The sequence below is a fragment of the Meleagris gallopavo genome, chromosome 2, assembly GCF_905368555.1.
Source record: "Meleagris gallopavo chromosome 2, MGAL_WU_HG_1.1, whole genome shotgun sequence".
NCBI classification, from domain to species: Eukaryota; Metazoa; Chordata; class Aves; order Galliformes; family Phasianidae; genus Meleagris; species Meleagris gallopavo.
In genome coordinates this window covers 24,183,059-24,203,452 of record NC_139405.1, presented here as the reverse complement: position 1 = coordinate 24,203,452, position 20,394 = coordinate 24,183,059, and the positions used below count along the sequence as shown (strand labels likewise).

General features: G+C 39.2%; 1 long non-coding RNA gene across 23 annotated transcripts in view; it reads left to right on the top strand.

Moving 5' to 3' along the window:
- LOC104909589 (uncharacterized) overlaps positions 1-20,394 on the top strand; it is a 299,514-nt gene that overhangs the window by 100,779 nt on the left and 178,341 nt on the right. For 12 of the 23 annotated variants that reach the window (XR_014881982.1, XR_014881979.1, XR_014881976.1 and 9 more), the window contains one exon: positions 2,290-2,437. This is a non-coding gene — a long non-coding RNA (uncharacterized LOC104909589). The other 11 variants (XR_014881991.1, XR_014881983.1, XR_014881989.1 and 8 more) reach the window with 2 other exon arrangements.

Here is a 20,394-nt window from a genome sequence, read left to right as displayed (position 1 = left end):
TAAGCCTGCCACGTTGTCACTATGTTCTGAAGACATATCACATGGTGGGAGGGAAGTATGAATATCTGCTATCTGATGTATACAATTGAAAAGGGAAAACAGAATGAAATCATCAAGCCACATTAGCCAAAGTGAACAGATAAGAGAGGGTATAACACTGGAATTGTAAACAATCAAGCCAAGATTACATTTCCATGAGTAATAGTGTGCGCCTTTAGATGTGGAAACGAAAATGTTAACACTAGTGGCTTATCACTGGAAATGTTCAAAATGCTGCGAGGATGGGCCTATAATAGTTATGTGTATAACCCTCCCTCTTCTGCTATTTTGTGTACTGTTTGAGATTGTTCTCTAAGTAACTCAGGCCAGAAAATGAAACTCAACTGACCTCCATTCAGACTCATGCCCACGTGTTTGCTCTCTGCCTCCACACCCTGCTTCTTCTGCTGTGCCATAAGCACTTCGTATCACCACTGGTGAGCTCCAGCTTTCCCTTTCTTTGTCCTGCCCAGCTTGGATCCCAGCACCCTTCACAGCCACAGCACAAAAAGAGTTGCATACACGTGCTGCTCACAGTCTCTGTCTTCCTCCTGTTGGTGAAAACACATGTGCTCAAAGTTGTAAATAAGGGTGTCAGATAAAATGCAAGAAATGTGGCAGAGGCTCTATTTCCGTTGTTCCTTCCCCCTCTACCACCAAGAGAGGAAACCACAATGACAGGAAGAGCACAGTGTTTCTTCCCAAGGACACTCATTTCTGTAGTCAGTAGCTCACGTTTACCCAGATTTTGCTTTCTGTGTTGATACACATTGAGCTTTGCAAAATACGAGGCTTACTTACTTGGATGTTTAAAGTCAGTTGAGTAGGACATTTTGGTGGAGAAAACAGTCATGTCGGCTACCACATAATGGGAGCTTTTATAGTCTACCATTCAGGCAGGGCTGCTGAGCCAGCTCACAGTAAGAATGTGCAAGTTGTGCTGTTTTTACTTGCTACTGGTCTAGCATTGACCTGTTTGGAATAACTCATTTATTCTTGCATACACACGTATACATCTCTCAACAAGATTTTGGGTGGATTTTCTGAAGCTGATGGTTTTCTCAGAAGACTTTGCCTGTGGTGAGCACACTTCATTACCCTTGTTGTGCCACTTCATAACTTCTTGTTAACTTTTTATATTTTACCCACTATTCCAGTGCAGTGTTTTTTACTCCCTGGTTTTCAGCCACCACCCTTGTCCATTTTTCACTCTTTCTAGCTTGCATGCAGACACCATCTGGCATTACCCCCAGGGTTTCCTAGACAAGGGCAATCTAGTTAGCCTTGTGAAATTCAAACCCCAGGCAAAACAAAAACTGTATAAAACACCACAAGATACTTTTTTTCTCACTTCTGTATGAGGAGCAACTACATTACTCAGGGCAACTGTAAGAACAGAAATTTCATCTCAAAATGAGTTATCCTCTCAACCAACCTATTCTTCTCCCCGAAGTTTTCATTTCAATTTAATTGAGTTACTACAACTCTTTTCCAGTCAAGCGAAAGTTTGACCAGCTTGTGTGTAATTACAGGGCTTCAGAGTAAAATATCATGTAAGGAACTGTCTGTAACAATGCCTGAAATAAAGTAGATTGGGAACAGATTTAGTAAAGAAATTAGGAAGTCATTCCAGCTCTCTTTTCTTTTCTAAATAACATATTGCAAATAAAATCTCTGAGGCAAGATTCTGGACAAAGACATTCTTTTGAAAAGAGAACACAAGATTCCTGGTTTTCTTAATGGATAAAGCAGAAAGAATTGGTCTCAGTCTGGGACACTCAAAATGCTGATCCTTTTGAACATTGTGGACAAGTACAGAATATTGTCCAATGTATTCATCCTTGAGGAGAAATAAACTAAATTTGTGTGCTCTGACTGTCTCATAGGAGTTGAAAAAGAGCCCCTCCCTTTCTTTTTTATGTTTGCATGTTTTCAGAGTTTCCAAAGGAATTCACTTGGGCCAAGCAATTTGAGCAGTATATCTGTTTTTCTCTGAAAAATGATGATCTAGTTGCACAGTTGTAAGGTTTGGGGCCAGAGATTCTATTATTTATAGCTTTGAGAATCTGAAGTCAGTATGGAGCTATGTACCTACACTGGTGTAATTCCCTATTGCTGGCCTCAGAGTGAAGACTGAGGTGAATTCTCCATGACAGAGTAGGCTTCTGAACTGTAAATACTTATTTTTGACTTTTCAAGTTTGCTGTATTTTGCTGTCTCTTCTGAATTCAAAATTGTGTGTTTTCACAGGAAGAATTCATATTGAGGCCTTGCTCTGACAGCATTGGGGCGGTGATATGATGAAGACAAGCAAATTTTCCGTTGCTGTATACCATGGAAAAGTAAAATGTAACCGGCCACTTCCTCAGTTTGGCAGTCACAAGTATGTGAAAAGAAGGTATGTGCAGCAATATTTGGGGAACGTTGATACAGGACATCAATTTTCAACCTTGTTATATGTCCTGTGACAAGCCACATAATCTGTGGCTTCTTGTCAATTTGATTGACAGTGCATGACATTTAGATGATCCTATAAGATGCAGGTGACATATCTGTCAACTTTTGCTTTGCAGTGATCCTCAGTGAAAACTTCATTTTGTTTTCATAAGCCTGCCTTGATGGTATATGTAGGTTTATATTTTGCCAAGATCAGAGCAGAAGTAGACAGGCTAATGTTAGCAGAGGAGGCAGTGTCTGAAATTAATTACACAGCTAGAATTTTGCAGCCTGGAAATGAGATTTTGTTGCTCTGTAAACTTCTAAAATTCCCCTTTTCTGTGGTGTACAGAGAAATATCTAGCTGAAATTGTTGTGTTAGTCAAAAGACACAGCTATTTATCAACAGTCTCAGAATGGTTAACTTTTTTAAAGAGAGTGAGATGTAAATCACCAATCTCTGCTTTTAATCACAGTAGATGCATGGGTTCCTTTTCAGTCTAAAGAAGGAGTATGGAGCTGGAGACCACAACATGTTTGAAATAATTTTGATGTCCCTTTTGCATATTCCCAAGGTATCTAAGATGTGGCTAATAATAATAGCAGGTGTTGTCTTTTTCTCTTAGCATGTGGCACGAAAGTAGTGTGGCCACAGAGATATGCATTATTTACATGGTGTCAACATGTCAGCAAGTGGGATGGCAGAGAGCCAGGTTAAATCACTTCAGATTTTAAACACAGGACACCAAATAATAACACTGTGTCGCACTCAAGGACACAAGAATCTGGCAAATCAGCAGTAGAACAGTGTGCCAAGTTCATTTGAATGTTTTTTGTTTTTTTTTTTTCTTTTTTCCTCCCACTGAATGATGGAATCAAAATTGAGAGCCAAGAAAACTGTAAAATCAGCTTTTTTTTTTCTTCCCCTCTCCCCAAGTAGAAAATTGTATTCAGAAAAGAACTTTCTTTGATTACTTAATATGAAGATGCATGGATTTCTGCCCTTCATCCAGGGGTGTCTGCTCCTGAGAATGCATAACCACACTATGGTGCGTCTGTCAGCCCTTTGTCTTTGTTTCCTAAGTGGTAATTCTATTTGATCTTTTTACTTTCTTCCATTAGCTTTTTGTAGAAGCTAATGCAACAGGTCCGCAATCAACCATTGGGCCCTGTAAATGTATTTGTAAAAGACAGTTACGTTATTTAGAATTATTTTAAGGGCTTGAGGCTTCCCAAGTGAATGGAGCACATTTAGGAAGGCTGCTCTCAGCCATTACTACTTTTGCAGCAGCTCTGATATCTGTATCACCCCTATGACTTGTTCACCTTACCAGCTTGCAGAAAGCTAACTCAGCATAAGTAAAAAATGGATGGTGTTCTATTAGTTTAGTAATCCAACCAGGCTCACTCATGGGCCACATGAAAGTCAGAGAGGATGGAATAGAGGCATGCATGCCAGAGAAGGGAGGATGTGGGGAAAAGTGAAGGCAGCAGGGCTGCTGGCTGAATTCAGCCATACTGTGAAGCTTCACTCTAGAATGCTTAATGCACAAGGAGGAGCTGATGGAAGGTTAAAAGAAGCATCCAAGATACTGGGATTCATTTACCTCATCACCATAATACCCTTTTTATGAAACTAGAGCTGTTTATTCTCGTAAAAACCTTTTGCTTTTCTAATTCTAAAGGACAATGCAACCATTGGAATCCATGCACAGTTCTTTCATGTTAAATGCTTAGTTCAACATTCCACTTCCATTTCCTGGTAGAAAATGTTTTATATGAAAGCAACTTTAACCTTTCAAAAGGGTTCATTTACTGTTACGTTTGGTATCAACTTTCCAAAAAATGCAGTCTGCACTTGGCATATTATGGTTTCTGGTTTTAATATTGGTTTAGGAAAAAAGAGTCATGTGCCATAAGTCAGAAATAAAATATTGCACCAGAATTCTCTCTATATGTGAATTCACCCCACGAGCAAATGGTTTAAAGCAAGTCTGATCACTTAAAGCCAAGACTTGGGCTCAATCTAACCATGAACTAGCTGGTAACAAATAACACATTCAACTCTCAGCCACAGGAAACTGTTAGGTTGCCTTTTTATAGATGACTACAGCTCTAAACCTCCAGAAGCACGAAGGAATATCATACGGACTTGGAAAGTGTTGAACACCTACCATATGCACATAAAGAAGGGTAATAAAGATAAAAGGCCTCAACTAAGCTTTAATTCCTAAATTTCTGCTTTTGATTTATCAGCTACTTCTGCATTGCCATGATTTTCTTTGGCCTAAGATTAGGTAGAAGATGCTTGATCAAATCAGTCAAACTCAAGTTTCCTGCTGTGAATGTAACAGATGATAAATATAAACTTGTGAGTACTTTCTTCATTTCTTTTCAGCATTTTTGTGCATTCATTTCTGAAGTGTTGACTGTGGTAATAATGCACTGCAGTGGACAGTTTTCCTGGCTGTCTGTCCCTGCTGGGATGATGCTGCTGACATGGTGAGAAGGATGCTGAGTTAGAAGAGCTGCATCAGAATGGCTCTGAATTTGAGCTAGGGCTGACATGGTTGGGTGCAGTACCATAAAGATATGGCCGAGACACTCTGTGGACCTTTACAGCACCTTTGCATAATGCTGCAGTGTGCTGTGTGACCATCTCAGCTGCCAGTTTTGTCTTGGATTCTCTGTGCTCTATTGCAATGTTTGGAGATACTCTGAGAATTACAGTTCAACAGGACTTCCGCCATCACTAAGCACCTCTTGCAGAAAGATAGTGCCTTCATACAGGCCTAGCCATGAGTGAGACAATAAAGACTAATCCTCAGTGCTGCTGAGCTTCATTTTCTAATAAAGGACTCAGAACTTGTAAGGGTAAAGCTTCAAAGTGAATTCGGATTTACAGGGGGAGGGCAGATAAGAGGGTTGTAGCCCACCCATTAAGTCCACCTGGTCTTAATATATGATAGCAGTCAGTCTTTGCGCGACACACTCTTTCCATATCCTAATTTTGTTACAGGGAGTGAGATTTCCGAGAACTGGGTTGATAGTGTACTTGTCAAAGTTGGGTACACTACAGAGCCTAAGTCTTTCAGTCATACATAATAGTTCTATCACATAATAGTTTTATCACTGCAGCAGCTAAATCTGACAGTGATGGTGAAGCAGATCCTTAGAAAAATAATATTTATGACACTTAGTAACAGTAATCTTTTCTGATGATGAATGTATGTCCAATGCTTTGAAGATGTAAAAGTCTGCAAAAATGCAAATTATTATTTTATCTGGAAATGTGTTTTGTGGTATCCCAAACAGTACTCTCATTTTTTATTCTTTTTTTCATGCGTGTGCAGGAGTTCTCATGCATTTTCAGCCATGAGTCCATCTGGGAATAATTCCACTGAGAGAAGAAGGCTTCCATTCTATCAAGAAAAAAGGCTGCATGGAAATCACAGAAAGCTACAGAAGAAAGTATCAGTCATTGTTTAAAAGCATTGTGGCCTGTGAAGATGGAAACCAGAATGGGAATTTGTTTCCAAATTTTATAAGCTTCTAGAAACTAAAATGATGAGAAACAAATGCAAAAAGTTCACAAAAGTACCAGTTACTTAAAAAAAGAAAAAGGCCTTATTCTTTTATGATGAATAAAACTGATTAGAAGGATATTAACCAGAATGCCATCATTTAAACAGGTAGAGATATTCCTAGTATGTTTAGGTTGCCAACAAGATTAGTCTTATACTTCTCAGTTGCTAACGATGAAGTTATCAGCCACTGTAACAAATCATTAAGAGGAACAGTGAGCTTACCATTTCTTGAAGTCTTCAAACTGAGAGTGAATGGTATGCTTTAGCAAACAATGGAGACACAGCTGGGTGAAATTATATGGTTGTACTAAAGAGCAGGAAACATGAGATGTTCTATGTGGTCCTTTCTAGCCTTAAGAGCTATAGATCTATAATTTCACAAATACCATTACAAAGAATTCCTTAGAAGTAGTGATGACCATAGCAATAATCTGAATCCATCTCCTGATTTGGGGTAGATTATTCTAAAGAATTTTGAAAAATTAGAGGCTACAGTACTGTTTCTATGTGGTACTGTCATTACAAGGTTGTGTAACTAGCATAAAGGGGGCACTTTGTAATTTTACAGTATTAGAAATCCCTTTTTGTGGACTAAAAAGACCCTTCTTCTCTCCAAAAGAGCTCATTGTACTTCTGTTCATGAATGAGTGTATAAACAAGTAAGCATGTGTACTGCTTTCCTATGTGATGCATTTCTCTCACTAAAATGTGTTAGGTTCACTTAGTGAAATAAAAAAATATCCACAGAAGAAATTATAAGATATTGCTCATTAACACAGGCTATTTCTAAGCTAAGCTAATTTTCTTCTTGTAGGGTGACCTGAGACAAAGAGAGCCCTTTGCCATCGCCAGTCTTCCAGTTGAGGACAGCTAAATCATTGTTTTCCATATTTCCAGCAACCTTTGGCATTTGTCACTGTCAAAACTTAAATTCAGTGGGATATTTGGAAATTTGGAAAAGGAATGTATAACTGACTGAACAGTTGGACATGAAAAGAAATGGTTCTTAGTTTTAAAAAGATGGATAAATTAATTGACTGTATGTTTAGAAGGAAGACTGTCATTTCATGCTGACTCTCAAACACCATCCTTATAAATCCATCTTTAACGTTGTCTGATTTAAAATAAACAACAATTGCTGACTGATTTAAAATAAAGAAAACTGCTGACGCCACCAACAAAAATCCCAAAACAACCCCCAAAACTGTAGCCTATGCTATAAAAGACTATGAGTGTATGAATAGCATATCTTATTGTCAGAAATCACAACGGTCGTAAAAGGTATTCATTCAGAATGGTTAAACTATCTCATAAGTCATAAGAGGAAATCACTTTTCTGACAGTATGACTTTCATCCAGAAGGATGGGTTTGGCAGTACAGCTGAGACATCTGGTTTGTCCAAACTAATGCTAGAAAAAAAAAAATGATGTAGCTTTTCAAACAGTGACAGGGAAACTGATGACCTAGTGTCCAAAATGGATATGCATAATTCCAGATGCAGATTCTTGGATTTTAGATTGTAGTTAATGGTTAGTATCCTTTGTTTCTATCAGTCTAACTGTTGTTCTGGTTTGCTTCTTCAATATATGCACATTATGCCTTAATAACTACCTCCACTGTTCTTCAGTTGGAGTGCTGTCTTTACGACATGCTTTAGCCAAATGCCTCTCAGATACTAGGAGCTTATCACCGTATGAGAGCCCAGCTGAAATCTGATCACTTGTCAAATGCAGGAATTAGCTTATTTTATCAAGCACTCTTTTATTGAGTTTCCTAAATTTATGACTTGTGCATATTCAAATAGATTCAGCTTTTTCTTGCTACCATGTTTCATACGCTAGAGAAAAGATGTTTGGAAAAGCTGGATGCTATGAAAGGGGTGTTACCTCTCCTAACTTCTCTTAAGCTTTTCAAATATATTATCCTTTACATTTTTTTTTTACCTGGTTTATGGTAACAGGCTTACCATCAACAATGACTAACTTATTTGCCATGCAAAGGCCATGTTAAAATACAGGTGCGTATATTTAATACATTAATTTCATGAGTCTAAAAGAGCAATTTTAGTTTGACTTGTTTGAAGAAACTCAGTCCCTTGGAGATAATCTGAGTAGATCTGTTTTAAAATATACACCATGGTGAATAAGGAGACATTTGACATTTGAAAGTTTGGAGGTCTGAACTATATTTCTATTCACCAGGATGGTTCTCAAAAGTTACTTCTGAGCTACATAGCAAGGAAACTAGAATAAGATTGATCTGCTAATTATGTTCAAAACCTTTTTTTTTTTCCCAAACTTTTCTGAGGACAAGAAGTTCTTCTGGAAATAATTTCAGTTTTTATGAATTTTCATTTGTGTCCATCTCTCTTCTTTCCCTTTTGAGAGCCTTATTTTCAGTCCCAGCTGTTAACCCAGGCTTCTAATACTTTCTATAAATTCAAGGTATGGTCACTTTAATCCCCTTTATTGATGCATTATAGTGAAACATGGATTTGAGGCAACTTTCTTTATCCATTTGTGCACTAAGATGTTGGTGAGAGTATTGACAGTCTTAATCGGAATTCTTCTTTCCTGTATGATGAAAGACTGAGAGACCTGGGACTGTTTAGCCTGGAGAAGAGAAGACTGAGAGGGGGATCTTATTGCTGTTTATAAATATCTACAGTGCTGGAGTCAAATGGGTGGGACCAGGCTCTTTTCTATGGTGTACAGTGATAGGACAAGGGGTAACGGGCAAAAACTGGAATATAGAGATTTCCGTACAGACATGAGGAAAAATTTCTTTGCTTTGAGGGTAACAGAACACTGGAACGAGCTGCCCAGGCTGGTTACAGAGTCTCCTTTCCTAGAGGTATTTGAAACCTGCCTGATGCTTGCTTGTGCAACCTACTGTAGGAAATCTGCTTTAGCAGGGGGTTGGAGTAGACAATATCCAGAGGTCCCTTCCAACCCCAACATTTCTGTCATTCCTCTACAAGTACTTTAGATTGTAATTGTTCTGTGTATTGTTTTTTCTATAGTTTACATACTCTTCTGTTTCAGTTATTCATTCACAGTTTATAAACAAGTAGATAGGAGTAGTAATTAATTTTATTAGCTCATTGTGCCCCTTTTCTTTACACCTATCTGGAATAATAATTCACTGTCACTAGTGAACTGGTTGTGTTGATGGGACAAAATCTGATGCCTTCAAGAAAGGATTATTAATTAACCTTCCTTAAAATGTCTGGTAAAGGATTCTGGATTTTTATTTTTTTAATGGCAATACTTGTATATGGTTGCAGTACAATGGAAAACAAATGCTTTTTGTGATTTATCTGAATGGATAACCTGTTCTGCTGAGAAGAAACTAATGCACAAGCTACCTTGCAGCTGGCGATAATGAAACCTCAATAGCTCAACAGAAACACCAAGGTTTGGGTAAGTTCTGCACAAATAATGCCAAATTATTCTAGCGAAGGTCTCTAAGAGAAAAAAATTACAAATCAAGTTATTTAGAGCTCTGAAAAGCAAGGTTGATTCATAAGTATTGAGTAAGGTTAAATAAGGAAGTTAACAAATAAGCGAGAAGAGATTTTTCTCCTTACTATAACTAAGAAAGCCTGTTTCAGTAGTTTCTTCCTTTCCCTGTTCCAGCTGAGCATTAACTGTAGAACATCTACCAATTCAGAAAGCAAATGTTAGCTTATATATTAACAGAATATTGGCAATTACAACAGCTCATAATCCCATAGTTTGGTAGTAGGTGTTTTTTTTTAATTCAGAAAAGTTGCATTATCTACTACATTTCTACAGGCATCGTACAGCTTTAGTGTGTCAAGACCATGGCAGAATTGACAGACACTTATGTCTCTGCCTGACCACTCCGGGCGCTAGGCTCAGGGCCCCACCTCAGCCCATGTCCTGTCAGCCACTACCCCATTGAAGCTGCAGCAGTGTCAGTCTCCAGCTCCCCACAGCTCTGCTCAGCCATGGGACCCATTGAGCCAGGCCAAACCCTAGCTTCCCTGCGTGGAGAGGTGCTTGGGGCTGGGGCTGCCCCAGTTCTGTGCTTCTGGTTGGGGCGGTGGGATATGAGACAGCCCCTGGCTGGTGAGGGCCAATCTTAGCAGACCCTAGGGAGCCTGATGTAGAGCTTTTTGGTAAGCCCCTGCCACCTAAATTGTCTGAAGTTGTTGTGTCCAGACATAGCATACAGTCATATTTCTAAAAATATTTGTGAGGCAATATTGGCCTCCAGAAGGAAAGGTCTCCTCATGGTAGAAATGCTGTGCTTCAGTCACCAGAAAGTACAACACTCCTGATGAAAATGTTGGAATCTGCCTGTTACCTGGCCTTCATCGCGGTATGTTCCCTGAGTTGTTGATACTGTGATGTGTTGTATCACAAAAATGCAGGTGATTCAAAAGGGAAATTTTCAGTTATCAGATTTCTAAAATGAAGTGCAGGTTCAGAGCTTTTCTGCCCTGAAAATAATTCTCATTTTATGCTTAGCTGGGGAATAGCTGAGATCTCTAATACAGATGTTGCCTTTATATAATAGCTTATATCACAACTCTTCTATCACAAACAGTGAAGGTTGTGGGAGGATGCCTGATTTTACTGGGTCTTAAAATCTTAAAATCACTGAGGTTGGAGAAGATCTCTATGATCATCCAGTCCAACCATACCTACCACCAATGTTGCTCACTAAACTCCGTGCCTAAGTACCACATCTCTACATTTCTTGAACACCTCTAGGGACAGTGAATCCACCACTCCTCTGGGCGGCCTGTTCCAGCGCTGTACTCACAGAACACTCCAATCTGTAACTCAGATTGTATTAAGGATACACTTAAACATATGTATATATGAATAGGTAACTCTATAGCTTTCTTTCATCTTCTTTTGAAATGCAAAGTTTTGAAACCATAGCAAATAGTCTGAAGTCTATCTTGAAAGTGATTAAGTCTATCCTTAGGATCAAGACATGTTCGTTGCTAGACAGAGGAGGGGAAGTAGATACTCTCAATTTCAGTGTGTCTATATATATATACCACATATTACCAGTAGCACTCTTGTAAACAGGAGGAATTAGCAGCAGCCTCAGCAAAGTATCAGCTCTTCTCTGTAGTCTTACAGACAGATGGTACTTCACAATGCGTCTTTTTTCAATTGAAAGTTCTGAAAGAAGCTTCTCTTTATCCTTCCAGCATAGGAAACCTCTTCTATTTCTTGCGTCAAGACCTCATTAGCAGCCACTCGTAATGCAAAATGGCAGCCCACAAATTGCAGCTAGTGGGATATCCAGTTAGGTGTATGTTATATCCATAACTGTATGAGTTCTGTTCTGAAAGTAATGTCTCCTCTTTGATTATACTGGCCCACAATGTCAGGGGCAAATGTTGGTGGTACAGCAGTAGAGGCTGAATCTTCCCACCAACATTCCATTGCACTTTGTTGCCATGTGACAGAGGGCAACAGAGGGGCAGTCTAACATAATGATATCTGACATGGAAGTGCAATATGAAGCAAAGGTGTGTCACTGAATTCCTCCATGTGGAATAAATGGCAACCGCTGACTTTCATGACTCTTGCTGAGTATTTGTGGAGATCAAACACTGGATGTGAGCACAGCAAGGTGGTGGTTGATGCATTTCAGCGGTAGCAACAGTGACAGTGGGTCCAGATTTTTGGTGCAGATTTTTATGAGCATGGCATTCAGATTCTTGTTCTTCTCCGGTGCAAATGCATAGCTAATGGTGGTGACTGTTGAAAAGACTGTTTTAAGCTGAGAATTTGCTCAATCAAATAGTGTTATTATGCTCTTTGTATTGGTTGTAGTTTTAGTGTCTTTCCTCTTGATTGTAGAAATAGGTACTACTCTATAAAAGGAAGAATAATGTTTCTAATGGGAGGTCCCTGTATGTCCCTGCCTATGGCAACCTCATCCAATCTGTCATTGCATTATTTAAATAGTATACAGCATATAATATATGTTCTTGGGCATGGATGCTATCAGTAGATAATACGCAGAATAAAATTAAATGACATTATGAACCAGGAAGGCATATAATATTTTCGATGTTGATATAAACATCAGCCAGGGGAAGGGACAGTGTTGATAAACAGTGTCAATAGCTGGGTTTAATCTTTGTCAAGATAAAACAGATCCACTGGATTTTGAATAACTTTGCTATTGGCTGCGCTGACTAAGAAATGAGCCTCTTGATTATTTCAGGCATTGGTACAAACTTATATATGCACTAAAAGCTAAACATGAACTCTTTCTGTTTACTGGGTGATTGTGTACTTCGTGCTTCACGAAATCCCAGGCTTTGTCTTTGGACATTTTTTCTTTTCCTCATTGCAACTCAACATCTATACTTCCACACTTAGATCAGAATAATTTTTCCAACTATTGTCATCCAAACAAAGCTATCTATCATATGATACTGATATTGACCTAACTATATTATACCTTAGCTCCTGCTTTCAGCTTAAATTCCTGTAGGGTCAGCTTAGTAGTTTAACTGGAAGTAGTTGTTGCTTGTTACACACCTTTGAAGAGCAACATTACTGATTTGCAAGAAGAGAAAATTTATTCTGGAACTAGGATATATTACTTTTATGTATATTTTGGAAAATCAAAAGGAAATAAGTAACCTTCCATTTCCTTTTCTCCCCACGCAAAGAAATGAAGCCATTTTGGAGATGGATATTTAAGTTGTGTGGCATGGATGGGATTATTTAATAAGTATTTGTTCTTTTTCTTTCATTACATGAGGTTGTGCTTTTCTTGGATCATGCAGATTCTTGTAAAAATGTAACAAGCTACCATTCTGTACGAAATAAGAAACAGATGGATCTCTTTAAAGAATAGTCTATCAGTAATATTAATGAGAACTCATGTTTAGAGACCAGGCACTTCCCTTTCCTTATGCCAGGCTTCTTAGTGTGAACAAAGATGTAGCAATGACTTGCACCTGGAGAAGGCGAAAAAGGAGGTCTCGGTTGCCTCAAATTAAAGCACAGCATTTTTTGTAATTTCAAGATCTGATACCTTCTCGCCTTAGTTGAAGTGGCCTTGTGTTGTTCAGTTACCTTGCCTGGCGACACTCTTCTCAATAAACTAAGGCTAGTGGTATGAATGAATGGCTGCTATGGTACTTACTCCACTTCTTCATGAACCTTGGCTCATATAACATGCTGTCTACTCACAAAACCTGAGTTATCTGCTTGCTGAAAGTGAGCCAGCAAACACAGCTTTAGAAATGGCTGGAATATGCCCTTTTGAATTTATTAATCTCATGAATATACCTGGTATGCCAGGCCTTGGGCAAGCATCAGAGATACTCTGATTCTTGACTGCTCCCAAAGGTGTTATAGCAGAAGATGTAATCTGCATGAAAGGTGCTCTTCAGAAAAATCAAGTAATAAGGCTGAGATGTTCCTTTACTGAGCGTATTTTCTTTTACTTGGGGTATTTCCAAAATGGGATGGGTGGGATGTACAGTATTTGTTTGTAGATGGAATGATAACTTAATCTAGATAAAGCACATACATACTGTTATTTTAATAAAAGAAAGTAGGCTTATGTTTAAAAGGGAAATATAATACGATAAACATCCTTTTTGTACTGGTCTAGTTATTTTTTTAAACTTTTGTCAAGTTTGAGGTATTTGCCTTCCAAAATAGAATTTTTGCAAGAGTCTGCATGTTTTATAATACCTTTTCCAGTATCTATTGAGTGAGCCAAAGATCTGTGGTCTAGTGGGCATCTCAGTTACAGCTCTTTATTGAGCATCTAATACATCAGGCTTTAAGTCACACAGACCTTTCTCTTCCAGAGCACAACTCTTGAGCCTTAAATTTTCAACTTCATCCAAGCTCCAAGGAAAACTCCACAAAATGAATCCAGTCTTACTTTAGTAATGTCCCCAGCTCTTGGATGTCAACGATGTTTTGGTTTAACCTAATCAGAGTATGGAGAGCATGAAGAAGAATTCTTTTTTTTTTTTTTTTTTTAAGTTTTATTTTGATTTTAAAGCAACCTGATGATGTGTGGAAAGAACTTACATTTTCAAATTTAAACTCTATTTCCCTTAGAGCATGAAGTCACGATAGGATGTCCTATTTAGATTTTTCTGACCTTCTCATACATCCCTCCTTTAGTGCATCTCAGAATGACTTAGAATAACTAAAATTTTGATATTTCCAGTCATATTCTGTAGATGTTATTAGCATTTCTCTCAAATTGTAGTAAGATTACTTGCAGTAAATGTGGTAGAGAACACTGTGGAGCCAGATACTTGTGCCACTATCCACATAACTATGCCAAATTACTAGCCTGGGGTGCACCCATTCAGCTCTCATCACTGCATCTGGTTTATTGTAGATGCCTAGTGTTTAAAAGACTACCTGCCTTTGCTACTTTTGTGATCTGTTGCAGGACTTTCTTAGAGAAGGAGAGATTAGATTAGAGAGTGAGAAATGGTGTAGAAATGTCATATTGCCTTCATAAGGAGTTCTGTGTTCAGGGTGAATCATACAATCATGAGGGGTGGAAAAGACCTCGAAGATCATCTAATCCAACTGTCCACCTACCAACAGTGTGCCCACTAAACCATGTTCCTTAGTACCACATCTATATGTTTCTAGAACACCTCCAGAAATGGTGATTACACCACCTCTTTGGGTCCATTCCAGTTCTTGGCTACTCTTTCTGAGAAGTTTTTCCTAATATCCAACCTGAACATCTCCTGGTGCAACTTAAGGCCATTCTCTCTTGTCCCGTCACTAGTTACCCAGGAGAAAAGGCCAACCCCCACCTCACCACAACCTCCTTTCAGGTAGCTGTAGAGGGTGATAGGATCTCTGCTGAGCCTCCTCTTCTCCAGACTAAGCAATCCCAGCTCCCTCAGCCATTCCTTGTAAGACTTGTGCTCCAGTCCCCTCATCAGCTTCATTGCCCTTCTCTGGACCCGCTCTAGGGCTTCAGCATCTTGTAGTGGAAGGCCCAAAACACTCAATATGGTACTCAAGATGAGACCTTACCAGAGCTGAGTATAGGGACACAATCACCTCCCTGTTCCTCCTGATTGTGCAATTCATGATATGAACCAGGATTCCACCAGCCTTCTTGGCCACCTGAGCACACTGCTGTCTCATGTTCAGCTGAGCACTGACCAGCACACCCAGGTCCTTTTCCTTCACACAATCTTCCAGCCACTCTACCCTAAGCCTGTAGTGTTGCCTGGGGTTGTTGTGGCCAAAGTGCAGGACCTGGCACTTGGTCTCGTTGAACTTCATCCTATCCACCTTAAGCCAGTGATCCACCTGTCCCAATCCTTCTGTAGGGCCTTCCTACTCCCAGGCAAATTAACCCTTCCTGCCAACTTGGTGTCATCTGCAGACTTAGTAGTAGTATAAGCTAGCTTGCATTTAGAAATCCGCCTTAGATACATTCAGAATAGACTGTCTGTTGTAGTAGATGAAAATTGCTTCAAAAGCTGAGATCCTTCTTGGTGCGATGGCTGAGGTTTCAAAGTATATATAGTATATTTTTGTCATAAATAAGAACATAGAGTCAAAAGTTTTGCAGAAAGAAAGTCTGATACAATCAGATCAAATATATGAAAACACAAGTCCTCTCTTTCCGGAGAAGAAATGCTGGATATTTGATGATGACAATATTAATGACCTTTGAAAATGCATTATAAATCTAGGGCAGTGTCAACATTGGTATTAGTGGTGGATAAGTTTGTTTAAATAGCATTTATAGCAGCTTAATCACGAAACACAATCTTTTGGATGTTTAGAAATGTCTCGTTACTTTATTATGCTTTGAGTTTGTAGTTATTATACTTAGAGCTGACCTGTTGCTCTGACCCTGTAGCTGGGACTGAAAACTTGTTTTATAGTCTATCAAACTTGATTGGAAAGAAGAAAGGCTGACAAAATGGAGCATCACTGATATTTTGTTTCCAATGAAGAGGCACCATTGATGTTCAGGTAGACATCCAAAGCATTAGACCTTCTATATAAAAATGGTGACAATGTGTTTCATTGTCAAATGTACTCAGAAGAACTCTCTTTCAGTATCTCTGAACAATACTAGCACATTTTTTTTCTTTTTTTGCAAAGAACAATGCTGGCCACATTTATCCATGGGATAGTCATTAGTAGTTTGATTAGTATTGTTCTGTAATACGGTTTTCCAGCCAAAATCTAACAGCCTTCCCCTCAATCTCCCTCTGTGAAAAATATGCTAAAATTCTGTAAGGAACAATGAAGTGTTACAATCATGTAGTGAGTACACATTTGTTCTTCAGCCATGTCTGTACAATAAGGGGAAATCTGCAAAGTGATGAGCATCCTCATCCCCCTTAAGTTACAAGAAAAAATAGCAGATTTTAATACACCTTTAATATCTCCAAGAACTTTCCATTCAGAATTACCAAAGTGACCTTGTCCAAATGCTCTTTTTCAACAATGAACATATGTGCATATTTTAAATTTTAAATATTAATATTTTAATATTTTAAAAGAGAGTACATCATGATGATTTGTAAAACTCTTGTGATTCCGTAGGTCCAGGAAATCTCCTGTGTTAGGTGTGAAAGGCAAGATGTAGGTTCAGCTTCTGAAGAGAAGAGGTATGTTACTGCATCACAGGCTTGGTACTGAGATACGTCTGACTCTAAGATTCTGACTCTAAGTGCCTGGTGGAATAAATGTTCCTCTGCATTTTGAGTTGTGATTGATAAGCCCAATTTTCTGCTGATCTTCTGCAGCCCAATTTTTGTTTCCAGGGTCAGCATGAGAAGAAAACCAGGAAGAGAACAGAGTAATGCCTTCTGCAGATTTATGGTACATTAAGATTGAGGTTTCCCTGCTTTCAGTCTTGGTTACAAACATACTAGCCATCATCAGAAGACTAGGTCTGAGAATTATAGGATACTTCCTACTGTTACCATAACACTTATGTGTTTCTATACCTGATTTGTATACCCTCAAAACTAGTCTCTATGTCTGCAGAGAGATGAAGAAGATGAAGCTTTCTGCCAATGCTGGATAAAAGCATTGGTCATGAATTAATATATTCTGAATATTTAGTCAAATTATGTGCAGATGAATGGTGAGGTTATAAAAAAAATATAGTAAAGTTTTCTTCTGTGTTGCAAGGCTGGAATAATTACAATGAATGCTGAAAGATGTTCATGATACCCTACATGGATATCTGTACTAAATTTATTCTGTATCTTCTGTGGTGATAAGAACTTTTTTGTGGCCTTGACAGTATAATTGTCACTCAGCAACAAAAGCCAGTAATTCTTGACTTCTAAAAGTCTACGGACATGATTTAATACAATATCAAGGACTGAAGCATGCTGAGAAGTACGGATGGCTGTAAAAGATAGTTTCACAGGCTATCTCCAAAACAGTGATGTATGAAGGCCACTGGTGGCCTAACTTGATTTCCACGTTCGTTCCAGGGAAACTAAAAGTATGTACCATTCTGCCTGTTGTAGACCAGTGAGATTTTCTTTAACATAAGAGTAAATTTTCTCCATTAATCTGTGGGCTATTGCAAAGCAGTTCTACTCCTATATCATTCAGCGATAGCAAATAGGGTATAATGCATGATGTCTAAGATTCAGTAACTTGTTTGTAGTTACAGAAACCTGCATAGAGGCTGTCCTTGTGCAGATCACAGAAATTAGTGGAATACATCTTTCTCCCTCTGTGACCTTGCCTACTGTTTTTCTCTGTATCCTTGGTGCAGATGCAACCTGTAGGTTTATGGTGGAATGTGTGTTTTGCAGGCACAAATGGTCATTGTGACACGTCCTAAAGCACTGGATGTTATCTACTAGATTTTTGTCATTTGTTGCAGAAAATGTCTGATCTTGAGTGAAGATTGAGAATGTCCAACCCAAACCATTCAATGATTCTATGAATGACAGATGTCAAAGGTCACCTATGTGATCTTAAAAGCTGCCATTCTGACATTCTCCATCACACCCTTGGGAAACTTCCTGCAAACATCTCTGGCACCATTTCCTGCCTTTTACTCTTTAGTCTAGCTAATGGCTTCGCCATAGTGGATGCCTTAGAATGATATGGACACACTAGAAAGAGCTCAGTGAGGGTCTTCTAAGATAATCAATGGACTAGAGAACTGAGAGAGTTGAGACTGCTCATCCTGGAGAAGGGGATCTTAGCAAAGTGTGCAAATGCCTGAAGAGAGAGTGCACAGAGGATAGAGTCAGCTCTTTTCAGTGAGCTTAGTGCCAGGACAAGAAGAAGTGGACACAAGATGGAACACAAGATGTTCTGTCTAAACAGTGGGAAATATTTTTTATTGTATGACTGTGCCCTGGAACAGAGAGCCCAGAAAGGCTCCTCTTTGTGGATCTTCAAAGCCAATCTGGACATGGTCATGGGCAAGCAGCCCTAGGACCAAGTGACCTCCAGAGGTCCCTGCCAAACTCAATCATTCTGTGATTCTCTGTCTTGTTTCAACAGGTGAAGAATGCAGTTGTCCTAGCATAGCTCAGAAATTGAAGTCCCTACCTGCTACTCATATTTCCTCTCACAAGTATTTTTAAGACTTGGGAAGATGTCCAGGTGAGAAAAAAAAAAAAGAAATCTGTTTGGACACCTTTGGGATAAGAATCAAGACTTAGACTGTTGTCAAAAAATTCACAGTGCCTCAGACTGAAGGTTAAAAGGAGATTCTAGGACCTTGTTGTGAGCCAAATGATTGCATTGAACGCTTTGTAGGTAACCAAATCATAGCTGGAAGCGTTGCTACAATTAGCTAGTTGCCAGTGGCTTGAGAGTAGGACATGGAGAAACAAATAAGGTAGACAGTGAGCATTTACCTCTGCACTTTTTCGCTATATTCAGGTAGATCTCCGATGTCATACATGACATCTTGTGTATTGTTTTTCTGCCCAAGGCTGAGAAGCTATCTTCTTCATGAGGCTACAGAAACTTGTTTCTGCTGAAATCCTGTGGAGATGGAAAATGATGGCTGCCTTCTCTGCAGATGAGAAAAGCACGCAACCCCTGATAACTGATCTTGCACTGCTTGTTTCAGTGCCAGCATCTTACTTACGTGTCCTGTGTTGGCAGTCACAGACTATTATTTCAATCAGAAAGCTAGGGTAATGGGCTTCAGGTGTCTGTTTTTGTGGTTTAGAACCTGGTTTTTTTGGCTTGTTGTAATGTTATCAGTATTAGTAATCTTTTGAATCTGCTAGGCTGAAAATTTCTAACTAGCTAAGATCTGAGAGTGAAAGACCATGCACTACTGAGGTGGTGCAGACAGTTTGCTCAGTGTTAAGAGTGGCTGTGGGGTAGGGGATGTAGGTCACAACTATTTATGGAGCATTGCTAGACTTGAGGAGCTGCCAGTGGGCAGGTCACTGCCATGACTAAGCACAGAATTAAATAAAAATGATATAAACACTCACATCCCTGTAAACACATCCCCTTTCCTGTTTCTACCCAGAGAGTTTGCTCTGAGTCATCTAGATTGTAATGAATGCTGTTGTCTGTCTTTGTTTCTGAGCTGCCCTTGATCTCTCTAGAGATATAGCAGTCCTGCATATCAGGACCTGTGGCCACCTCCGTGCCCTGGGCCTCTATCCTATTCTTTTCTGAAAATTTTATCAGTCTTTGGATATCTGCCATGCCAGCCTGCTTCCTGCAGGTGTGCATAAATTGAGAGATTTATATGACCGTGTTCCTAGACTATGCATGACCAAGCTCAAAATAGTTTAAGGTATGATATTGCTTTGGCTTGCTGTCTTGCACATAATATTCTGTACTTGTGGTTTGGTCTGATAATGGCTCAAGACCTAGGTGGTCTGCATGGCATATACATCTCATAAATGGTATATAGAGCTGTGCTGCTCTGATCCCAATCCTTGATGAAACTGAAAAGAGGTTTCCCGTGGACCCCCTCTCTGACTAGACTGATCAGATGTCATGGAGTCTATCTCTATATGGAGCATGGCCTACTGCTGACTGTGTGCTCAGGAGTCAGCCCAGCTAAAATCCTGCATACGCTAAGGCTGCGGTCACACAGATGAAAGCATAAATGTGGCCAAATGTAGGTCAAAGAATAGAAAAGAACAGAAGACTGCTGTGGAAGATGTCTGTTTTGCAGGAGAGTTGTACTCTGTAGATAGTTGAAGGTGGTAGCAACAGCATAAAGATCACAATTTCTTTCTCCTCACAGAATAGTAGGAAAGGAGCCTTGAACTTACAAAGCAAGCAGGACCCAGAAACATCATTTTCAAATCTTACATGACTGAGGATGGGGAAGGAAGTCCTC